Consider the following 21,121-nt stretch of genomic DNA (forward strand, 5'->3'; position numbering starts at 1 on the left):
ATGGTTCTGCCGCATGGTGGTATGATCGGACCCTAGTGGACTGACAGGCGCATGCTGACCTGTAGGGGCTGGGGTGGACCCCAGTGCCTCCATCCTTCCTTACTGATTGCTGGGTGGTGGCCCTGGGGCACCCTCCTGTGTGGGGGTGCCTGTGGGCCTAACTCTTCTAGCTGGCTGACCTCCAGACAGATGTCCTGACTGAGGCAGCAGCAGGCCTCTCCCTGCTGGAACGGTGGTGTGTGGACGGCCTCTAGCCTGGGGTCCTTGCTCCCCCAGACAGAGCTGGGCACACCGACAGATCGGGGTCACCTACCGACGCAAGCTGGTTCCTTGATGGAACATTGCTTTCCTCCCTGTTTATTCACCCAGGCGCTCCAGGAGTGGCCCGATCTCCAGCCTTGGTGTCTCCCCGACGGCCACAGACCTCGGTGATGTGGGTGCTCCCCAGTCCCCGGTCCTCCTCATCAGGGGGCCGATCCCATCAGAGCCTGACCCGGGAAGGATCGAGGAAGGGCGGGGCTGTGAGGTGGACATCTGCCCCCGGGTTAGGATCGAGGAAGGGCGGGGCTAGGAGGTGGACATCTGCCCCCGGGTTAGGATCGAGGAAGGGCGGGGCTACGAGGTGGACATCTGCCCCCGGGTTAGGATCGAGGAAGGGCGGGGCTACGAGGTGGACATCTGCCCCCGGGTTAGGATCGAGGAAGGGCGGGGCTACGAGGTGGACATCTGCCCCCGGGTTAGGATCGAGGAAGGGCGGGGCTGTGAGGTGGACATCTGCCCCCGGGTTAGGATCGAGGAAGGGCGGGGCTACGAGGTGGACATCTGCCCCCGGGTTAGGATCGATGAAGGGCGGGGCTACGAGGTGGACATCTGCCCCCGGGTTAGGATCGATGAAGGGCGGGGCTACGAGGTGGACATCTGCCCCCGGGTTAGGATCGAGGAAGGGCGGGGCTACGAGGTGGACATCTGCCCCCGAGTTTGCTCCCTGTAGGACTGCCCCAGCCTGGCTACCTCCCCTTGGTCAGGTTCGCCCCCACGTAGCCCTCTCCCCACAATCCCTGCTCTGGCTGAAGCCCTGGCCTCTCATGGGCCCCTCCTACCCCGGTCACTAGCCCCACGTGCATCACCCCAGCCCTGCACACAGCCCCTCACACACCCACTCTGGGGCCTGGCTTCCATCCAGCTCACACCCAGGGATGCTGACTCCCAGGGGCTCCGTCACCTGGGGCAAATCTGTTTGTTTTCTTTTCTGGATTCTGATGAGTTGGTGCTGTCTGACTTTGTCCTGTGGCTCATGGGTGCTGACTGGCTCCAGGTCCGGCTGTGAGCTGCCCACCTGACCTGTGGAGCTGAGTAGGCCTGGGCAGGGCAGGCTGAGAAGGGCCTGCCTCCTGCTTCTTTTCTTTGACCTCTGCCCATCCACAGGACTCTGTACCCCATTAGAAAGGAGGCTTAGGTCCCAGGGAGGTGGCAGCACCCACGCTGTGGGTCCAATACAGTGCCAGCTTCCGTTCCCCGTGGGGTAGTTGTATGATGCTGATCGTGTGTTTATTCATATGCAGTGACCTGAAGCCTTAGAGAGAGCCTGGGAGTCCTGCTGGACTCCAAGGAGGGCGATTTACTCCTGATTGTAGCTGGGAGCTGCACCTGCCCACATCCTGTCAAGAGGAGAGGCCTACCTGATCGCAAGGCTACCCAGGACCTTTGGAGGGGCAGCTTGGCCCTGGAGCCCTGGGACCTGCCTATCCCTAGTTGCAGGCTGAGGCTCCAGTGCCTACATGGATCTTCAAAGGGACGACAGCTAATTTTCTATTTGTATTTGTTTCTGTAGTTTTACACCAAAGCATTCAAAGAATAGTAGCTCTGTTCCCCTTTAGGAGGAAGGCTGGGGTCCCAGGGGTGTGGCAGCATCCATAACATAAGAGGGCAGACCCTCCCCCCCATTTCCATTAAGGAGTGTGTGCAGCTGGCAGCTAGAATGACCTCCCCAGGACTCCGGGAGGAGTGAGTCGGTGTAGAGGGATCTGCTCCGTGCCTTTGGGTGGCGGGCTCACTTCTGCCTCCTTTGACACCTGCCTGGAAGCCTGGGGTCTCTGGACGGTGTGAATGGGACACACAGCAGACCCTGAACCATTCGTCGACCTCCTTTCCTACCCCTGTGTTTTGTGAAATCTTGTTCAATATTAGTATACAGCACTGGAGTGTGGGTCCTTCTGTCACAGGTGGGAGGACCTTTGTAACACGGAGCAGAAGCTCAACGGGTGGTCAGGAGGGAAGGGGCAGAAAGAGAAGGCTAGGGAAGGTGGCCAGCTCTTGTGGGTGGCCAGAGCCCCCAGTCCTGTGCCCTCTGGGGCAGAGCTGCAGGCCGTTGGGGAGGAGAGGATGGGTTGTTTCCTGATCCACAGCGGCCAGCAGTGTGGCCATTCTTGGATGCTGGACACTGTTCCTTCCTTATCTGGTGGCCCCTGTAGAGGCCCTGAGGGCGGTGGTTCTAGGGCTCTGGGGTGTTGTCGGCGTAAGTCAAGGTCCATAGGCTGAAGGGAGGACGGCCTTTGGTGGCCTGGTCTACTCTCCCACCTTCCGCTGGGCATTGTCTCCTTGTTGCGTGGCCCTGAAGGCAGGTTTATTCCATGAGCAAGTTGGCTTGGCTTGGTGCTCGGGCGTGCTGCCCTAGGGGGGTCACTTGGAAAGCATTCCTGGCCTCTTTGGTCGCAGACTTCAGGAGAGGCCCTCTCCCTCTGTCACCGCCACGCGGTCTGGCCAGTGGTCTTGCAGCTGGTGACGGGACCAGGAAGCAGAATGGTGTCTGGAGATGGGTGGGATGGAGGTGTCCCTCTTGTCTCTGAGGGTGGGCCACCTTGTCAGTAGCACCCTTGCCAGTCTCCCTGGGAAGCGGGGAAGAGGTTCCTGGCCTTGGCAGAGCTGCCGTGCCCAGCCTCCAGGGCAGTGGCTCTTACTTTTCAGGCACATTTATGAAAACTTCACAAACTTGTTAAAGACCACTCTCCCCCAGTGGCCCATTGACGGGAACAAAGAAGGTACAGAATGGGAGGAAAGGAGTGGGAAGAGTGGATTTTGCACTTGGTGTTTCTCCTTTGTGAATAACTTACAGCGCTCCTGTGTCGACCACTGGTGTGCCTCCTGCACCCAGAGATGGCGAAGCCTGTGCAGAGCAGGATGGACTGAACCCAGAATTGCATATCCCAAGTGTGTTTTTCTTATGTATCATCTTTACAGACACTGTTACCTTTAATCTCCCTGATGAGAAGGAGTGTTTCATAATTGAGAATGGAAACTACTCAGTCACATAGGCTCTGGACTCCTGCAATGGCCAGAGAACTCATCGAGGTGCCACAGGTGCATGAAGGCACATGAATCTCTTTTCCAATGAACTTGCCTTTCAGAGTTAAAAATCCAAAGCTGTTGAATTTGGCAGGCAAAGTGCGCTTGGGGTGGTGGCAGGTGGCTGTGTGCAGATGTGCTTGCTGTGTGTGGGTTACGGCAGCGTTGCTGAAGTAGGCCTGTGCGCTGGCTTCATTGAGAGTCACTCACTGGAAGGGAGCGGGCCCAGGGAGCGTCCTGCTGCCCGCCCAGGCTGCACTCCTCAGGCACTGCCTTCCCCGTGGCCCCTTCAGCTGGTTTCAGATGTGCCCTCTGGGGTCTTCGCCTGATCTGGTGGCTGATGGAGACGTTCCTTTCTGATGTTGGGGTAAAACCCTTCTTAGCCCTCGGTGATGACCTGTTCCTCGGATGGATCAACAGAGCCCCACCCTGAGGTCTGGAGAGGTGAAGAGCAGTTGGCATCGTCGGTGTGTGTGAGTCAAACATTGCATCTGGTCTTGCAGCTCTAGGTCCCTTGGGATCTCTGGAGCGGTGTCTTTGGTGGCTGAGCGTGCCTGGCAGCTGGGCTCTGAACAGCCTCAGGAGGGGTCGCTCCCCAGAACCAAACTCGAGGGGGTTGGTGGAACTCTGAATTTGAGGTTGGCTAGGAAGAAGCGTGGGTAGTCTGGGCAGCCCATTTGCAGCTGGCTTTGGAAGTGGGGGCAGTCCTGGGGGCCAAGCCCTTCACCTGTGGATCTGACGTAGCCCGGTTGGTGTCAGCCACACCAGCCAGCGTCCACGAAGTTGAAACCTGGTTGCTGGAGAAGACCTGCTGAGCCTGGTGTTGGGGTGATCTAGGCTGAGCCACAGGCTTCTGATCTGTCTCTGAGGCTGACTTCAGGCTGCAGGAGTTGGTTGCAGTGCTCAGTGCTTTGTCCTTAGTCCCAGTGAGTGAGACGGGAACGTTGGTTTAGGGACCCGAGAGCATGGAGATGACTGTGGGGGACACATCCTGGGTCAAAGCCCCATCTGGCCTTTGAGAAAGGGAAGCTTCAGACAGGCAGAGAGAGAGCAAAGGAGGATCACCTTGGAGGACGGTGGTCAGAGCAAAATGGAAGGCTGCTGGTCTGTGGGGTGGGAAAGAGAAAGACCAGCAGCAATCGTCTCCACCTCATGGAATGCACAGCCCAAGTGTGGCCCAGGCAGCATCCCAGGTCCAGCCTCGGAGCCTCTGATCTGAATCCTCAGAGCAGCGAAGGCCATGAGGACCCGGGCTTCTGCTGGGCCAGGGAGCAGCGGCACCAGGTCCTTCTCATACCTGAGCCTCCTCCTGTACCTTGGGAGGCTCGACCCCATGCAGCCTGGAAGGGGCGGACCCTCCACACCAGCCAAGTGCTTATGTGCTTCCTTCTCCTGGCACAGGAGGGAGGTGGTCCGGAGGGCTGGTGGTGAGCCCAGAATTCTGGAGGAGCGTCTGTCCACCTCGCTGTGCTCAAGAGCCCTGGCACACCACGGAGTAGAGTCCTGCCTACCTCACAATGAAGGCCAGGATGGAGGCGTTCAGGGAGAAGGTGCTTGCTGAAGGGTGAAATGGCAGACCTCCGAAGGACATGGGTGGCGGCTTTCTCAGTGTGCCCAGACCGGCTCCTGGCTGAGGTCTGTGGAAGGCAGCTGAAGGAAGGGTGGCCACGGGCGAGAGAAGGATCCGTGGGACATCCTTGCCATGGAAGAAGGCATGGAGCTCACATCGCAGGCTTTGCAGAGAAGCACGTCAGCAGGGCCTGAGGGGAGTGGACCAACTGGGGCTGCGGGCCAGCGGGCAGCTGTGCCCTCTGAGTGCAGCATGTGAGTGGCCTCTGCAGCACAGTGGGGTGGGACGGGCAGTGGTTGAAGCTGCTCTCACCGAGGGGGAGTTTCCCCTTTGGGGATCTCAGACTTTGTTTGCCCTGCGGCATTTGTGTGGGATGAGCCGCCCACACTGGAAGGTGGCCTCGGGTTCTGGAAGGCCACTGACTGTAGATGACCAGCTACGCAGCAGCATCGGGTGGCGTCTGCTTGTCTCCCAGCAGAGCACTAGTGCCAAAGCGTGGTGCACCTGAGTGCTGTCCGGTGCAGCCCCTGGTTCGGATGTGGTGGTCTCCACACTTGGTGTCTGATGTTGCTTGTCAGTTTGTCTAATGAATGAGAAAACTGAGTCATTAAGGAAAATTGGATAAAAATTAGGCTTAAAAATAGGTTTATGATTTAAAACGTAGAAGCAACCAAGATATCCCTCAGTAGGAGGACAGAGAGGTAACCGTGACACATCCAGATAGATTATGCGGTGGTGCGTGCCAGTGGGTATGTGCCATGTGTACCGCGCAGACGGAGAATGTGCCACTCCAGGAGGGCACCTGCAGTGACAAGGGTGAGCTGTGCAGGCTCCTCAGTGACAGGCAGGCTGGAGACACCGTCTCAGAGGAGGGGTGTGGGGAACTCTGTCTTCTGTTCATTTTCTGTAATCGTGTGGAGAAGTGCACAGGGTGTCCTGCACCTGGCCAGGGCAGTGCGAGGCTGACCCCGCTTCTCTGTTGCCAGAACCCTCCCCCTCAGAGATCACAGAGCCAACCAGGAAACAGAGCATCTCAGGGTCGGGTTGTGCGGTCCCAGCCCTGCGTGTCTGGGAGAAGCTGAGGTCCCCTGAGGGCAGGACCCGAGAGCCGGGCTGCCAGGGGCTTGGGGCATCCAGGCGAGGCCTGGAGAGTGAAGTCCCCTGCAAAAGTGCTGCTCTATGTCCTGCTTTAGAGGTCTAGAAGGACGCACAGCTGTATGTTGCCCACTGTGAAGCCCACAGTGCACACGTGTTGTGTGTGTGTGGACACACCATACCCCACCGGTCTGTCTGCACATCCTGCCCGTGCATACATGTTGTGTATGCTGTTCACACCATACACTGCACACAGATACCGTTCTGCACATTCTAGAACCCGCACACATGTGCGTGTGTGTGTACACACTGTACTCCACAGACAGCTGTGTGTTCTTCACATTCTAGACTCCCCATGTGCATACATATGTGTGTATGCACCATATGGCTACACACTTCATCTGCACATTTTAGACCCTGCATGTGTGTGAGTTATGTATGTGTATTCACACGATTATAGTTATGCACAAGTGTTTACATCTTTAAGTATAAGTAACACAAACAAACAGAAGAGGGCAGGCTGAGGTGGCTTGGAGCTCTGAGGCCTGCGCCTGTGGCCCAGTAGGTCCACGGCTCTGTGCTGAGCTTCGTCGTCCTCATTGGAGATGAACTCTGTCTTGGGTCACACACCTGTAGCCAGCGCAGCACGCTCCACATGGCTGTCACACATGGGGAGTGGGCTGGGTTCTCACTGAACTCAGGGCGGTGAACCCAGGCCCTGCCATCCGACGTGACTCAGAACCGGCAACACACACCATATCTCTTTACTCCCTTGGGGCAGCAATACCACTGGGGTAGAATTTGGGTAAATTGAATAATTTGTGTTTTTGTTTTAACATTCTCTCCTTTTTTGTTCTGTTGTAAATGTCCCTATTTTAGCTTCTCAGTGTCTGGACTCTACTTTAGAAACAGCATTCTGACGGACCCAACTGCAGATGCCCACTTGTGGCATGTCTGGGTCTCGGTGGCTTGGACATCACCTTGGGGTCATGGGAGTCTGGTCCAGCTAATTGGAGCACCATGTCCTCAGCTGTCACGGGAGGTCACAGTGTTTTAGTCAGCTTTTCCTCTGCTGTGACTACAATACTGACAAAAAGAATTTTAGAGGAAGGAAGGTTTATTTGTCAGCTCACAGTTTCAGAGTTTGAGTCCATATTCAGCCAACTCTGTCCCTCAGGGCTTGAGGTGAGGCAGGACAAAGGTGGAAGATGGTGGAGGGAAGCAGCTCAAGACAGATCAGGAAGCAGAGAGTCGGACTCCACTTGCAGATACAGACTGTACACCCCAACGGTATGCACCCCCCAGTGACCCGTCCCCTCCAGCCACACCCGGCTGCTTCCAATCACCACTCGGTTAATCCCATCAGGGGGCTGACCCAGTGCTTGGGTTAAGGCTCTTGAAACCCAATCATTTCTCCTCCAAACCTTCTCACTTTGTCGGACACATGAATTTTGGGGTCTGCTCACTTCCCAGCCATAACGGATGGGCAGGTCCCCGTCAGAGCTTGCAAGTTCAGGGTGGGCCCTGAGCAGACTGCTGAGCGGAGCGTGTTCTCTGTTGAAACAGCAGCACAGAGCCCTACGGGGGTGTTTCCTCAGGTAGAGCCTCAGCTGAAAAGTGGAGAAAAGATGGAGTCCTTCCTGCAGTTGTGTTTCCAGATCCAGCCATACCTGAATCTGCTGAGTATCACATGAGACAAACATCACTTAGTTCACTCAGATTGAGGCTGATTTTTGTATTTCAAACCGTCAAGCAAACTACCTGCTGCAGCTACAGGAATATTGATGGAGGAGGGTGGAAAAGAGGAAGGTTCCATATTTTCTTGCAATACAAGAAAAACTTTGGTTTGTTTATATACCCTAAATGCAAATTCTTTAACATAGATGAATTCCTGGATTCTCGCCTTTGGTTTAGGTACAAGTGGAGAAGCCACACTCTGAACACCGCACATGTGCGTAGGTTCAATGGATAACTGTAAGGAAGAGAGGAGAGGGGGCTATTGGCTTCAGAGCCCATCGGTTGGTCTGATTTAGTGACAGATACCTCACTGTTGGAGTAGAAGGAAAGACATCCGTACAGAGTGTCAGCCAGCCTCAGACAGCGCAGGGACAGACGAGGGTGCTTCAGGGTGAGTGTGAGTGTTCTGATTTCACCCAAGGACTCTTCTTCTAAAACCACTCATTTGCTGTAGTGGGGGTGGACCCAGGGCCCTGCCCATGCTGAGTAAGTTCTCTGTCACTGAGCTACTTCCACAGCCCCATTGTATTTTATTTTATGACAGGATCTTGCCAAGTTGCCCGGGATAGCCTTGAACTTGTGATCCTTCCATAGCCTCCTGAGTTGCTGGAATTACAGCTGTGCATGCACCACCATGTTCAGACTAAAATATCCACTTATTTTAAACTAACCTGCAATAATGTTGCTATAAAAATGCAGAAAAAAAGGGAAGAACAGCAATAAAACTGCTCCTGACACACCTTTCCCACTGGCGGCAGGAGGTGTGGGTGTGACGGGGACTCAGACTCAGTGTTCTGAAGATGTAGGGCTCTCTGATTTTGGCCAAAGAACGTGACATTTATTAGAGCTTAAGTTTACTTTGGGGACCTTAAACATAAGGCTGACGTTCAGAGGAACTGTACTGCAAGGTCGGGGCAGACTGCCGGGAGCAGAGGGTCTGCTGGGATTCCTGGGGCCAGTCCTGGGCTGCCTCCTGGGCTCCTTCTGTGGGTGAGAGAGTCAGCTGGGCAGCAGGGTCTCGGGAGTGCCTGGCCCAGCCTGCCCGCCCAGGCCTGTCCTCGAAGGCAGCACTGGTTCTCCGGCTCCTCAGACAGTGACAGGAAAACGGTCATGGCCAGGGGTTGTGGGGCCTTCGCTCATCTTGGCAGTCTTAAGTATCGGAGGACAAAAAGCAGGAAGGGCTGAGGGGAGGCTGGAGCCGGGGAGGCTGGAGCCGGGAGGCAGATGGCCCCCTGCTGTCCTGCCCGAGCAGCGTGAGACTTTCCAGGTGGGAACTTGCACTTGGCAGTGGGAAGGCCAGCCTCAGGCAACCTCGACTGGGGACATGTGACTGACACCTCTGGGAAGGACTGTCCAGGTCACTTCTGCCCATGAGCAGGATCCTCAAGAGCAAATCGAGGTTGGCTTTTTGGATGTAAAGAAATGCAGAAAAAGGCACCCTTCAAGTCTAGGAGAGTTCAATAAGTGGTTCACTTGGGGATCTGGCAAGGAGAGTAGATGCATCTGGACCCCAGTGCGGAGGGACCATGCCTCATGGATGAAATGAAGATCCGGAACCAACCCACTTGTTGGGGCCCTTTGGGACCTTCAGGTGAGGAAAGCAGGAAGGACCCCGAAGAGCCTTAAGATAGGTCCCTTTTGCAGCCTGTGCCCTTCCCCATCTGTTGTTGTCTGACCCTCTGCGGGGTCCGCCTCTTTCCCGGTTAATGGTAGGCAGCTCTATTCTCCGAGTGGCAACAATAACTGGCCCTTAACTAAGATGATGTGTCTCTTCCTCAGGTAGAGGTCGGGATCTCTGGCAAAATGAGAAGCAGGTGACAGAGCAGAAATCACCCCAGGAGCAAGCAGGAGCTCTGGAAAAACATTGCTCAGAGGGGCAGCCCCATATGCCCTGAATGGTCACTTTATCTTGCGACCTAGGTCCAGGAGAGGACGGGACTGAGAATTGAGCTCCTGTGTCCAGAGGAAGTTTATCTGGGGCTTGTCCATGGGCAAGGTCGCCCTGAGCTCCCCAAGTTGGACCTCCTTGTCTCCGTCTCTGTCAGCATCCCACCTGGTTCCCTGTGGGGAGGTTCCAGACTCGCCTCAGCAGGCTACTCTCCCCCCACCTACTGAGCGGTAGTCCTCTCCTGTTTCAGTAGCCTCCTGAGAACTTTTTCCCAAGGAAGTTGGAGTTTGACTCAAAGGCAACATGGTACCATTCCATCTAAGTCATAAAGGTCTGAGAAGTGCTGGCCGTCTGAACGCGTGCTCTGGGTGTTTGGTGTAGTTCCCCAGGTCCGTCTTCACGTCCTCTAGTCCAGTTAGTGAACAGGTACACACACCATCTCAGGTCCAGTCCCAGCCCCTCCCCAGCATTTCCTGGAGGGGAAATAACCCCTAGCAGCACATTTCCTAGCAACTGTGGGATCCTAGGTGGAGCCTGTCCCGGGATGAGGAGGACTAGGCTCCAGCCTTTTAAAAAGGGATATAAAGGGAGAGCAGCGTAGGACCACGTTCTTCTTCAGATGGGCTGAGGGAATCATCTGTTTGACTGGTAAAGGTCCCTTTTTTCTTGAGTAAGTTTTTTGCTCTGGGGATTTGGTGACTGGCTGCCGGGGTCCAGCCCTAGCGGGGTCTGGGGAGTCCTGAAGGATGAGCGGCGACAGTGAAGAGATGAGACAGGAGTTTCGTTGGAGCCATCTCCAGAGAGAGCTCTGATGCAGCTTCCTCTGGATCCTCTTCTATCACACTTTTTCTTGTCATTATAGATTCAGAATACGTCTTTGATTATACAATTTCAAAATTTTGCCAAGACGTCACAGTTCCTTAACCATAATTAGGGTTATAGAAAAATGTAACATTGATTTACATTTTTCCAGGATGTACTTTTAATTATCAATCATTAATAAAATGCATCACTAATTTACGTTTTTTTAGATTTTCCCAAGATGCACTAATGGCAAACTACGTAACCAGAGTCTACTCTCCCAACCTATCTTTAACCTTTAAGTTTTAAAGTACACCTGCACTTTTATTTCTAATCTAAAATCCCCATCTAAAAAATCCCTTTAAATCCTATACTTAAAATATCCTAAAGTTTATAAACCATTCTTTAAACATATCAGAAACCCATACAGCTAAAAACTTAAGAATTCTAAACCCAAGAAACTAAACAGAATAATACTTCTAACATTATTCTAAAACTGTGTCTTATAAAGCTACTTTAATTAATTCCTAAATTTATTCTCATAAAACTGGATGAGCTGCTTTCTCAAAGAGTTTCTTTGTTTCTCAGTCAAGGTGCACTAGTTCTCATATCTTTATAATCTTTCTCAATAGAAAGTAAGTTCTAAACATCAGTCCACTTTCCGCCAATATCAACTGTGCTCATCACGAATCCCTAGGTGAAGTAAAAGAGGGTTTATAGAAATGAGAAGAACGTGTCCTTACGTGTCTTAACTTTCCTCAGTGTATAGCATAACTTTCCTTAATCAAGAGTGAAACTGCATTTGGTGGGTTTTGTACAATAGCATAATGAGTAGGATTCCTAAGAGGCCGGAAACGTGGCTTGGGTTCTAGTCGGTGTGATCAGTGTGGTGCCTAAAATGCTCCTGAGCTTTCAGAGGACGATCGTTGTCCATTGTCAGGTTTGTCCTCCAGGTGCTGAGCAGCAGAGCAGCTTTCCACTGTCCTTGATGTGCTGAGGGGTGGTGGAGCAGCTTCCAGGATGAACTGCCTGTTAGGTTCTAGCCCTCTGAAGTTCAATACTCCTGCCTCCCGTCAGGGACATGAGCATGAAAATGAAAAGTCCCAGTTACGTAAAAAAGGGGCTCAGGGTTTCCGTTTCCCACCAACCAGCGAGGCTCCCTGTGACCTGGTCAAGTGGGACCTTGACAGGACAGTGAGGGGGATCGCCTTCACCGACTGGCGCTGGGTCCGAGTGTCGAGCTTGCGTCCTTTGCTGGTCCAACGTGATCGAAAGGACAGTTTTACACAAGGAACTTCATTCTGTTCGCCTCCCGTCTACAGAGAGGGTCTAACTGCCGAGTAGTACTGCGGTTTAGGGTCCCCTGAAAAGGTAGCCGTCTTTCTCCATCTCCTGATGGGTACTGAGGCCAGGCCCCAGGGCAGAATAAGACCAAGGATTTTTTCTTTAGTTGGGGGTCCAGAGTGTCCTAGTTATTGAGCCCAATCCCATCTCAGTCTTTTGTAAGTCAGGAGGGGCGGTCTGGTCTGTGAATGGGGTAGACTGGCCGACCCAGAATCTCTCTGAGGGGGCCATGTCCAGGTGGGGACCGGCCAAGCTTACCCGTGGCCTGCGGGCCATGTCCCCGGTATTTCCTTTTGTGGCCCAGACATCTCATGTGTCCATGCCCAGAAGGCTGTCATCACCTCTTCCTTTCTGTCAGAAAGGGACTCAGCGTCCTTAGGAAGACAGGAAGCTGGCGGGAGGCCGTTGCCCGTGAGAGGATTTGAGGTGAGGAGAGGCCTCTGACTCGTAGCACCATCTGTCAGCCCCAATTCAGGGGTCTTTGTCCTGAGCAAGGAGGCTCCCCACGGCTGCTGTGGATCGACCCAGGAGAAGCCCTGAGATCGTCGTATCCCGTCTTCTTTATTCCTTTGGAGGGTCCTTAGAGCCACAGGGAAGGAGATGGGTTTCTCAAATGTCTCCAAAAACAGGGAGCTTCTCTATTTAGGGCCTTTTGTCAGGGGCCGTGATCCTGACCAAGGGACAAGGCTCTGCACAAGGTACAGATGAATGAGGAGCCGAGTCCTAACTGACACGCGGTTTCCTAACGAGGAGAGGAAATGTTGCCGATCTGTCCTGGACAGGGGGGCCTGCTACTCCTGTGCCTGCACGAGAGGGGAGAAAGATGGGGGACCAAATGAACCAGTCAGCCGTGGGAATTCACAGTGCTGTTGTGGCTGGGGGCTTCCTCAGCCTCCGAGAGCCACAGAAGTGTGGACAATCAACGGTCACTTTCCAGGGGTGGCCAGCCATGTAACATGACGGTTACTGACCTTTGAGTCCCTGGTTTCGATTCAGATGAGCCCCCAATTCTATTACCATCTAGGGGTGCTGGCTTGGTTCTCTCCATTTCACAAGAATTGAAGACAGGACCCCGAGATGGCAACCAGGAAGTGAGCTTATTGCAAAGGTGACAGACACAGAGCCCTCCAGGGAGAGGCCAGCGCTGGGAGCAGTGGGGGAGGGGCCTGTTCCTTTTAGGGCCTCTGCCGTTCCCTCCCTTGCTTCTCTCCCCGCTGTGCCTGCTCTCCTCGCTGTATTGGTGGTGCCTCCCATGTCGTGCGTCTGTTTAGTGGCACCAGTGTTGAGCGCCAGGTCGAGTCCAGTTCCCCAGAGTTGAAGGTTGAGCACTGAGAAACGCTGAGGAACAAAGGGTTTTTATTTAAAGGACAGAAGAGAGAGAGAGAAGGACAGAGGCTCCTCCACAGAGGAGGGGGATCCAACATGGTGCTGGGGGGGGTGTCCTGCCCGTTTAATAGACTTTAGGTTCCTTTCTTTCCATGCCCCTCCTCCTCTTACCTTGCCTACACGGCCAGTGTGGGTTGACCAGGGGCAGGAAGAGAGGGGCATTCATCAAGGACCCCTGGCAGGGAGGGTCAGTGCCTGGCAGCAGGCTGGAGGCGCCACACTGACTGTCCTCCTGCCTCCCGCCACGCCTCCTCTGACAGGGAACCCTTGCTGTAAGGGAGGGGACCATGACGGGCTGCTTCAGGCTGGGGGGGGAGACGTGGGGCAGCAGTTTGGGTTTCCCTTTTAGGAACGTTTAGGGTCAGCTGAGGGGCCTGAGGTCAAGTCACCTGGGAGTGGCTGCTTCTGTGAGAGAAAGAAGAACGTGATCAATACAGAATGTCGTGTCGGTGGGTGTCACGATGGTAGGACCGGTGGTCTCTCACAAGCAGGTGCAGGAGCCAAGAAGTGGGCCGGGAGGGAGGCCTCTACTTGGGAGTGTAAATCTGTAACACTGCCAGAGTTATCAGGAAGGTACGCGTAACACTTGGTTTTTATCAGATGTAGTTAGGATATGTACTGACATTTGATTTTTGTGAATGTCTTTTAATTGGCATAAGCTCTGTGTTTGGTAGAGATCCCTTCATTTTTGTTACTTAGGGCTAGATGATCATACACAACACCACTCAAACCTACCTTGTGGGAGACGAGGAGGATTTGTGGGCCTCAAATTGACTATTGAATAAAAAGAACTTGTGACTCCGATGGTCTGCTTTGATAGTTGTGGGGCACTCCTAAGAAATACTCTTTTGTAGCCTTCAGTCTTACTTACTCTTGTTGGGGCCAACACAAGTTTTCGTCTTAAGTACATTAAAAGGACTATTGTCGCTCAGTCAACCACCGCCTGCACCTCCACTGCCATTGCTGTCTCTGACTCCCCTGCGGCCAGCCCGAGGTTGTCTGGAGGTCTTCTTCGTGGGCCACCCCAGAAGCCACTGTTGTGTCCAGAGGTCTCTTCTCTGGGCACGGCCTCGGTAACCTAGGACGTGAATCCCGTTGCTACTCTGTGGTCGCCACCAGTGAACCGGAGGTCTCCTGTCAATCAACCGTGGCCTGCACTGCGGCCACCATTGCTGCTGCTGCTGCTGCCTCTGGTTCTGCTGCTGCCAGCCTGGGTGGCCTGGAGGTCTTCTTTCTGGGTGCTGCTGCCACAGAAGAAACTACTGCCCTGGACACAACTGAAGCCAAACTGCTGCTGACCCCTGGTGACGCCGCCCCCAAGCTGCAGTTGTAGCTGCCATTGCCACAGCTGACCCACTGCCTGCTGCCAACAACCACCACCACCACTACCCGCTGCCACCGCCTACAGGACTGCTCAGGGGAGACTCCAGGTCTGGTTGCACGTGGCTGCACCCATTTGGGGACACCAGCCAGGGCCTGGGGCCTGGGTGCCACAAGAGCCTCTGTCTGGGGACTCCAGCTGGGACCTGCAGGTCCAGTGTGGGGGTGCCTGCAGGTTTGGAGGAGCCTGGGGTCTTCCTGCTGAGAGAGCTGGTGGCCCTTGTCTTGCTGCTGCATCTCAGGATTGCTCCTTTGCATGAGCGTGTCCTGGTGGTCTCTCTGCAAGTAGGAGCCTCTCTGAGGTCTTGGGACTGCAGTGTGGTGAGCCTGAGGTATCTGAAGCCCAGATCAGTGGGATAGAGACTGGGTTTGCAAGGGCTGGTCTGGGTTTAGTGATCCCAGGAGACATGAGAGACAGGCTGAGAAACTGTTGAACACTGACAGAGACAGTTCAACTTTCCAGCAAGATTTATTTTATTTTATTTTTTGATTCACTAATCTCTCTACCATATTTGAAACAAGATTTTTTTTATGCATCAGCATGTGAAGGACAATGATATCTGATTGGTGTTTTGAATTTTTGTTGCATTCTTATGTCTTTAATTTTTTCTTTTTGTTCGTATTCTTCTCTCTTTTCTCCACCACCAGCCAATCTCTGTCGACTCCTCTTCCACTCTTCCTGTGAATTTTTACTTCTAGCTTCTCTCTTCCTCCCTTGTAAATGTTGCTTTAAATTGTAAATAATTTTAACAAATATTCTGTTTGTACTATAGATAGTTATTGAACTCATCGTTGTGGTTCAACGTGAGAAAGCAGTAGGCACCTTAGTGGGATCTGTTAGGATTAAGGCCATACATTGTGTACACTGGGTGCTGTTGATGTCGGTCTTACAGTAAAGGTGAAGCACTGGAAACCTTAGGGACCCGATAGGTCCACAGGGTAGAATCTATCCTGCCTTAGACACATATTTTTAAATGAGAAAACACACAACACGAAAAAACAAGGGAATAAAGCTCCCCAACAAACTAACAGAAGCCACTGATAACACAGTAGAAGAAATGTCCGAGAAGGAGTTCAAATTTTACATAAAGTGGTATGTGAAGTAAAGGATAGGATAAGGAGTGAAATCAAAGAAAAGATACAGGAAGTGAAAGCCACTTCAATAAAGAGTCACAGATCGTGAGGAAAAACAAACAAACAAGCAGAAATCCTTGAAATAAAGGAATCAGTAAACCAAATTATAAATTCAATAGAAAGCATCACCAACAGCCTAGACCACTTGGAAGACAGAACCTCAGACACTGAAGACAAAATATATAACCCTGAAAGTAGAGTTGAACATGCGGAGAAGATGGTAAGAGACCATGAACAGGACATCCAAGGATTATGAGATAACATGAAAAGATCAAATTTAAGAGTTATTGGAATATATGAAGGGGCAGAGATACAAACAAAGGAATGCACAATCTTTTCAATGATATAATAGCAGAAAATATTCCAAACCCAAAGAATGGAATGGAAAATCAAATACAAGAGGCTTACAGGACCCCAAATGTAAAAAAAAAAAAAAAATATGGCAGACTCACACCAAGACACATTAAATGAGAATGAGTAACATAGAGAATAAAGATAAAATCTTAAAGGCTATGAGAGAAAAAAAATCAAATTATGTACAGGGGGAAACCAATTCAGATCTCAACTAATTTCTCAGCCTGGACCATTAAAGCTAGGAGGCCCTGGAATAATATATTTCAACCTCTGAAAGAAAGTGGATGCCAAACAAGAATTTTTATATCCAGCAAAATTAAGTTTCAGATTTGAAAAGGAAATTAAAACATTCCATGATAAACAAAAATTAAAAGAATTCACAACTAAGAAGCCTACACTACAGAGCATTCCCACAAAGTATTCCATGAGGATGAAGTTAAAAAAAAGTGAAAACCAGCAAAGGGAGATCTACTAAGGGGACATTCAGCCAAATGAGAAACCAAGACAAATCAAAAACCAGAAATAAATCACAATGACAGGGAATACAAATCATATCTCAATAACAACCTTGAATGTTCACAGCCTAAGCTCATCAATCAAAAGACAATTTGGATTAAAAAGCAAGACCCAACAATATGCTGTCTTCAAGAGACTCACCTCATGGGCAAAGACATCCCCCTGCTGACGGTGAAAGGGGGAAACTTATCACTCACATGGCTTCGTGACAAGCAGCGTTTCCATCCTCATCCCAGATAAAGTAGACTTCAGCCAGAAGAGACAATATTTTCATACTTCTTAAGGAAAGTGTTTATAAGCAGGTCATAACAATTATAAATATTATGCCCCAAACAGTGGCACATCTATGTCCATCAGACCAACCCTTCTCAATTTCAAGAGTCAATAGACCACAATACAATAGTACTGGGCGACTTTAGCACACCTCTCTCACTACTGGACAGATCTTCCAAACAAAAGCTAAATAAGGAAGCTATAGAACTATAGAACTAAATAATGCAATCCTAGATTTGTATTATTTAGTTCTATAGTTCTTATAGACTTAACAGACATATATAGAATATTTCATCCATCAAAGAGCAAATATACTTTCTACTCAGCAGCACATGGCTCCTTCTCTAAAATAGACCATATCTTATGCCACAAAGCAACTCATAGTAAACACACACACACACACACACACACAAAGAAAAAAACAGATGATACCCTGAATTCTATCAGACCACAATGGAATGAAATTAGAAATCAATGGTAAAATAAAAAATAGAAGCTACTGTAACAAATAGAGACTAAATAACACACAATTGAATGATGAATGGATGGTAGGAGGAATCAAGGATGAAATAAAAAGAATTCTTAGAGGTAAATGAGATCACAGATACAACGTATCAAAATCTCTGGGACACTCTGAGGGCAGTACTGAGAGGAAAGTTCATTGCACTGAGTGCTTTCATTAAAGAATAAAGAGTCAACAAATAAATGACCTCACACTACATCTCAAAGCCCCAGAAAAAGAAGAACAAAGCAACACCAAAAGCAGTAGAAGGCAGGAAATAATTAAAATCAGAGCCGAAATCAATGAAATCGAAACAAAAGAAACAATTTTAAAAATTGACAAAACAAAAAGTTGGTTCTTTGAAAAAATAAATAAAATAGATAAACCCCTATTATATATAATTAGAAACTCTTTGGAAAATCTATACTGCAATAAAATAGAAAATATTGAAGACATCAACGAATTTCTAGAGACATGACCTACCCAGATTGAACGAGGAGGTCACACATGCTTTAAACTGATCAATTTCAAGTAATGAAACAGAAAACGCCCTCAAAATCCTGCCAACCAAGAAAACCCCCGTGTTGTGTTCCTCTCAACTGAAACACTCAGGGCCACGCCAGGTGCTGGGCTGCAGGAAACGATCACACAAGAGACAGAGAGACCTTTTTATTTGGGTCCTGTGACGGCTGATCTGACCTTAGGGGTCCGTGGAAAGAGAGAGAGAGAGAGAGAGAGAGAGAGAGAGAGAGAGAGAGAACGAGAACACATGCGCACATGCTGAACCCTTTTATTGGGAAGAAGCCATTTAAATGAGGCAAGGGGTCAGGTTCAGGGGTTGAATCTAGCTTCATGATGTCTGCTGTCAGCGGATTGACTGACATCTAAGAAGGTCACACCCAAAGGCAGAGCAAGAGAAGGTGACACCCAAAAGGCACTTCCATGGAATAGTCTATCCCAAACAGGGCAAAGGGGATTACAAAAGAACAGGTGAGTGCAGCTGAACCCCAGGGTAGGCCTACTCAGCATGCTGGCCTTGCCTTCCGAGCGGGAGGGAAAGACTGAGTCGCGAGTCACGGCACTACGGCGCCAGACTACAGTGATGTCTCAGATCCCCGTGGTGCACCAGGACTGAAAAGTGTGGTGACTCAATGTGGCTCCCCACAGCCCAGGAGCAGATGGATTCTCAGCCATGTTCTACAAGACGTTCAAAGAAGAACTAACACCAGTACTCCTCAAAGTATCCATGAAATAGAAAAGGAGGGAGCCCTTCTAAACTCATTCTATGAGACTAATATCACCCTGATACCAAAACCAGAAAAAGACACATCAAGGAAAGAAAACCTCAGACCCATATCCCTGATGAACATAGACGCAAAAATTCTCAATACAATTCTGGCAGATCACATTCAAAACATTTTTAAAAAGACAGTGTACCATAATCAAGTGGGGTTCATACCAGGGATTCAGGGTTGGTTCGACATAAGTAAATCAATGAACGTAATTCATCATATTATTAAACTTAAAAACAAGAATCTATACATACAGAAAAAGCATTTGACAAAACACAGCACACCTTCATACTCAAAACATTAGAAAACTAGGGACAGTAGGAACATACCTCAGCATTGTAAAAGCTATCTATGCTAAACCCAAGGCCAGCATCATTCTAAATGGAGAAAAATCGAAAGCATTTTTGCTGAAAACTTGGAACAAGACAGGATGTCCTCTTTCACCACTTCTGTTCAACATCATCTTTGAAACTCTAGCCAGAGCAACAACAAAAGAAAGAAAGGGATCTTAAACTCAAACTATCACTATTTGCTGATGACATGATTCTATATCTAGAAGATCTAAAAAATTTCACCATAAAACTGGAACTAATAAATGAATTCCCCAAAATAGCAGGATATAAAATCAATAACCATAAATCAAATGCATTCCTATACATCAGCAGGAATCCACTGAAAAAGAAACTTGGAAAACTACTCCATTCACAATAGTCTAAAAACAAAACAAAACAAAAAACTGGGAATCAATCTAACAAAAAAAGAGGTGAAAGTCCTCTACAATGAAAGCTACAGAACACTAAAGAAAGAAATTGAAGAAAACCTCAGAAGATGGCAAGATCTCCCATGCTCCAGAATTAATATTGTCAAAATGGCCATCCTACCAGAAGCATTATACAGATTTGAGGCAATTCCTATTAAAATCCCAGTGACACTCTTCATAGAAATAGAAAAAGCAATAATGAATTTTTTTTGGAAAAATAAGAGACCCAGAATAGCTAAAGCAATCCTTAGGAAGAAAAGTGAAGCAGGAGGCATCACAATACTAGACCTTAAACTATACTACAGAGCTATAGTAACTAAAATGGTATGGTATTGTACCAAAATAGACTGGTAGACCAATGGTACAGAATAGAGGACACAGAGACTAACCCACATAAATACAGTTATCTCATACTAGAGAAAGGTGCCAAAAACACACATTGGAGAACAGATAGCCATTCTACAAATGGTGCTGGCAAACTGGAAATCCACATGTAGCAAAATGAAGTTAAACCTCTATCTCTCGTCCTGCACAAAAATCAACTCACAGTGGATCAAAGACTTAAGCAGAGACTAGAGACTAGATCATGGAATCTGTGCCTAATAGAAGAAAAAACAGGCCCAAATCTTCACGATGTCGGCCTAGGATCTGACTTCCTTAACAAGACTCCTAAAGCACAAGAAGTAAAATCAAGAATCAATAAATGGGATGGATTCAAATTAAAAAGCTTCTTCTCAGCAAAGGAAACAACAACGTGAGGAGAGAGCCTGCAGATGGGAGAAAGTCTTTACCACATGCACCTCCAATAAAGCATTAAACTCTAGTACATATAAAGAACTCAAAAAACTTAATACCAAAACCCCCAAATAACCCAATCAATAAACTGGCTAAGGAAATGAACAGACACTTCACAGAAGAAGAAATACAATTGATCAATAAATATATGAAAAAGTGTTCAACGTCTCTATCAACTAGAGAAATGCAAATCAAAACTATTCTAAGATTCCATCTCACTCCTGTCAGAATGGCAATCATCAAGGGTACAGGCAACAATAAATGTTGGAGAGGATGCAGTGAAAAAGGTACATTCCTAACCTGCTGGTGGGACTGCAAATTGGTGCAACCACTATGGAAAACAGTTTGGAGATTCCACAGAAAACTGGGAATGCAACCACCATTTGACCCAGCTATCCCACTCCTAGGTTTAGACCCAAAGGACTTAAAATCGGCATACTATAGTGACACAGCCACATCAGTGTTTACAGCAGCTCAATTCACAATAGCTAGACTATGGAACCAATCTAGGTGTCCCTCAATGGATGAATAGATAAAGAAAATGTAGTATATATATTCAATGGAATATTACTCAGCTTTAAAGAAGAGTGAAATTATGGCATTTTCCAGTAAATGGTTGGAGTTGGAGAACATCATGCTAAGCAAAAGAAGCCAATCCCACCATACCAAAGGCTGAATGTTTTCTCTAATATGTGGATGCTGATTCACAATGAGGTGGGGGGCACTAGCTAAGAACAGTGTGACCTTGGGTTAGGTAGAGGGAAGTGATGGGAGGGGAGGGGAGGGGATGTGGGCATAGGAAAGACAGTAGAATGACACAGACGTTATCACTGTATGTGTATATGTGACTGCATGACCAACATGATTCTGTAACACGTACACTCAGAAAAATGAGAAATTATATTCCATCTGTGTACGATATCTCAAAGTGCTTTAATGCATTCAACTGTCA

The 21,121-nt window shown here is 49.5% G+C and overlaps 1 protein-coding gene across 1 annotated transcript in view; it reads left to right on the forward strand.

The window, feature by feature from the left end:
• Positions 1-21,121, forward strand: part of Ptprn2 (protein tyrosine phosphatase receptor type N2) — a 718,290-nt gene that overhangs the window by 139,232 nt on the left and 557,937 nt on the right. The gene's annotated exons all lie outside the window — the stretch shown is intronic.

This window comes from Callospermophilus lateralis, chromosome 1 (genome assembly GCF_048772815.1).
Source record: "Callospermophilus lateralis isolate mCalLat2 chromosome 1, mCalLat2.hap1, whole genome shotgun sequence".
NCBI classification, from domain to species: domain Eukaryota; kingdom Metazoa; phylum Chordata; class Mammalia; order Rodentia; family Sciuridae; genus Callospermophilus; species Callospermophilus lateralis.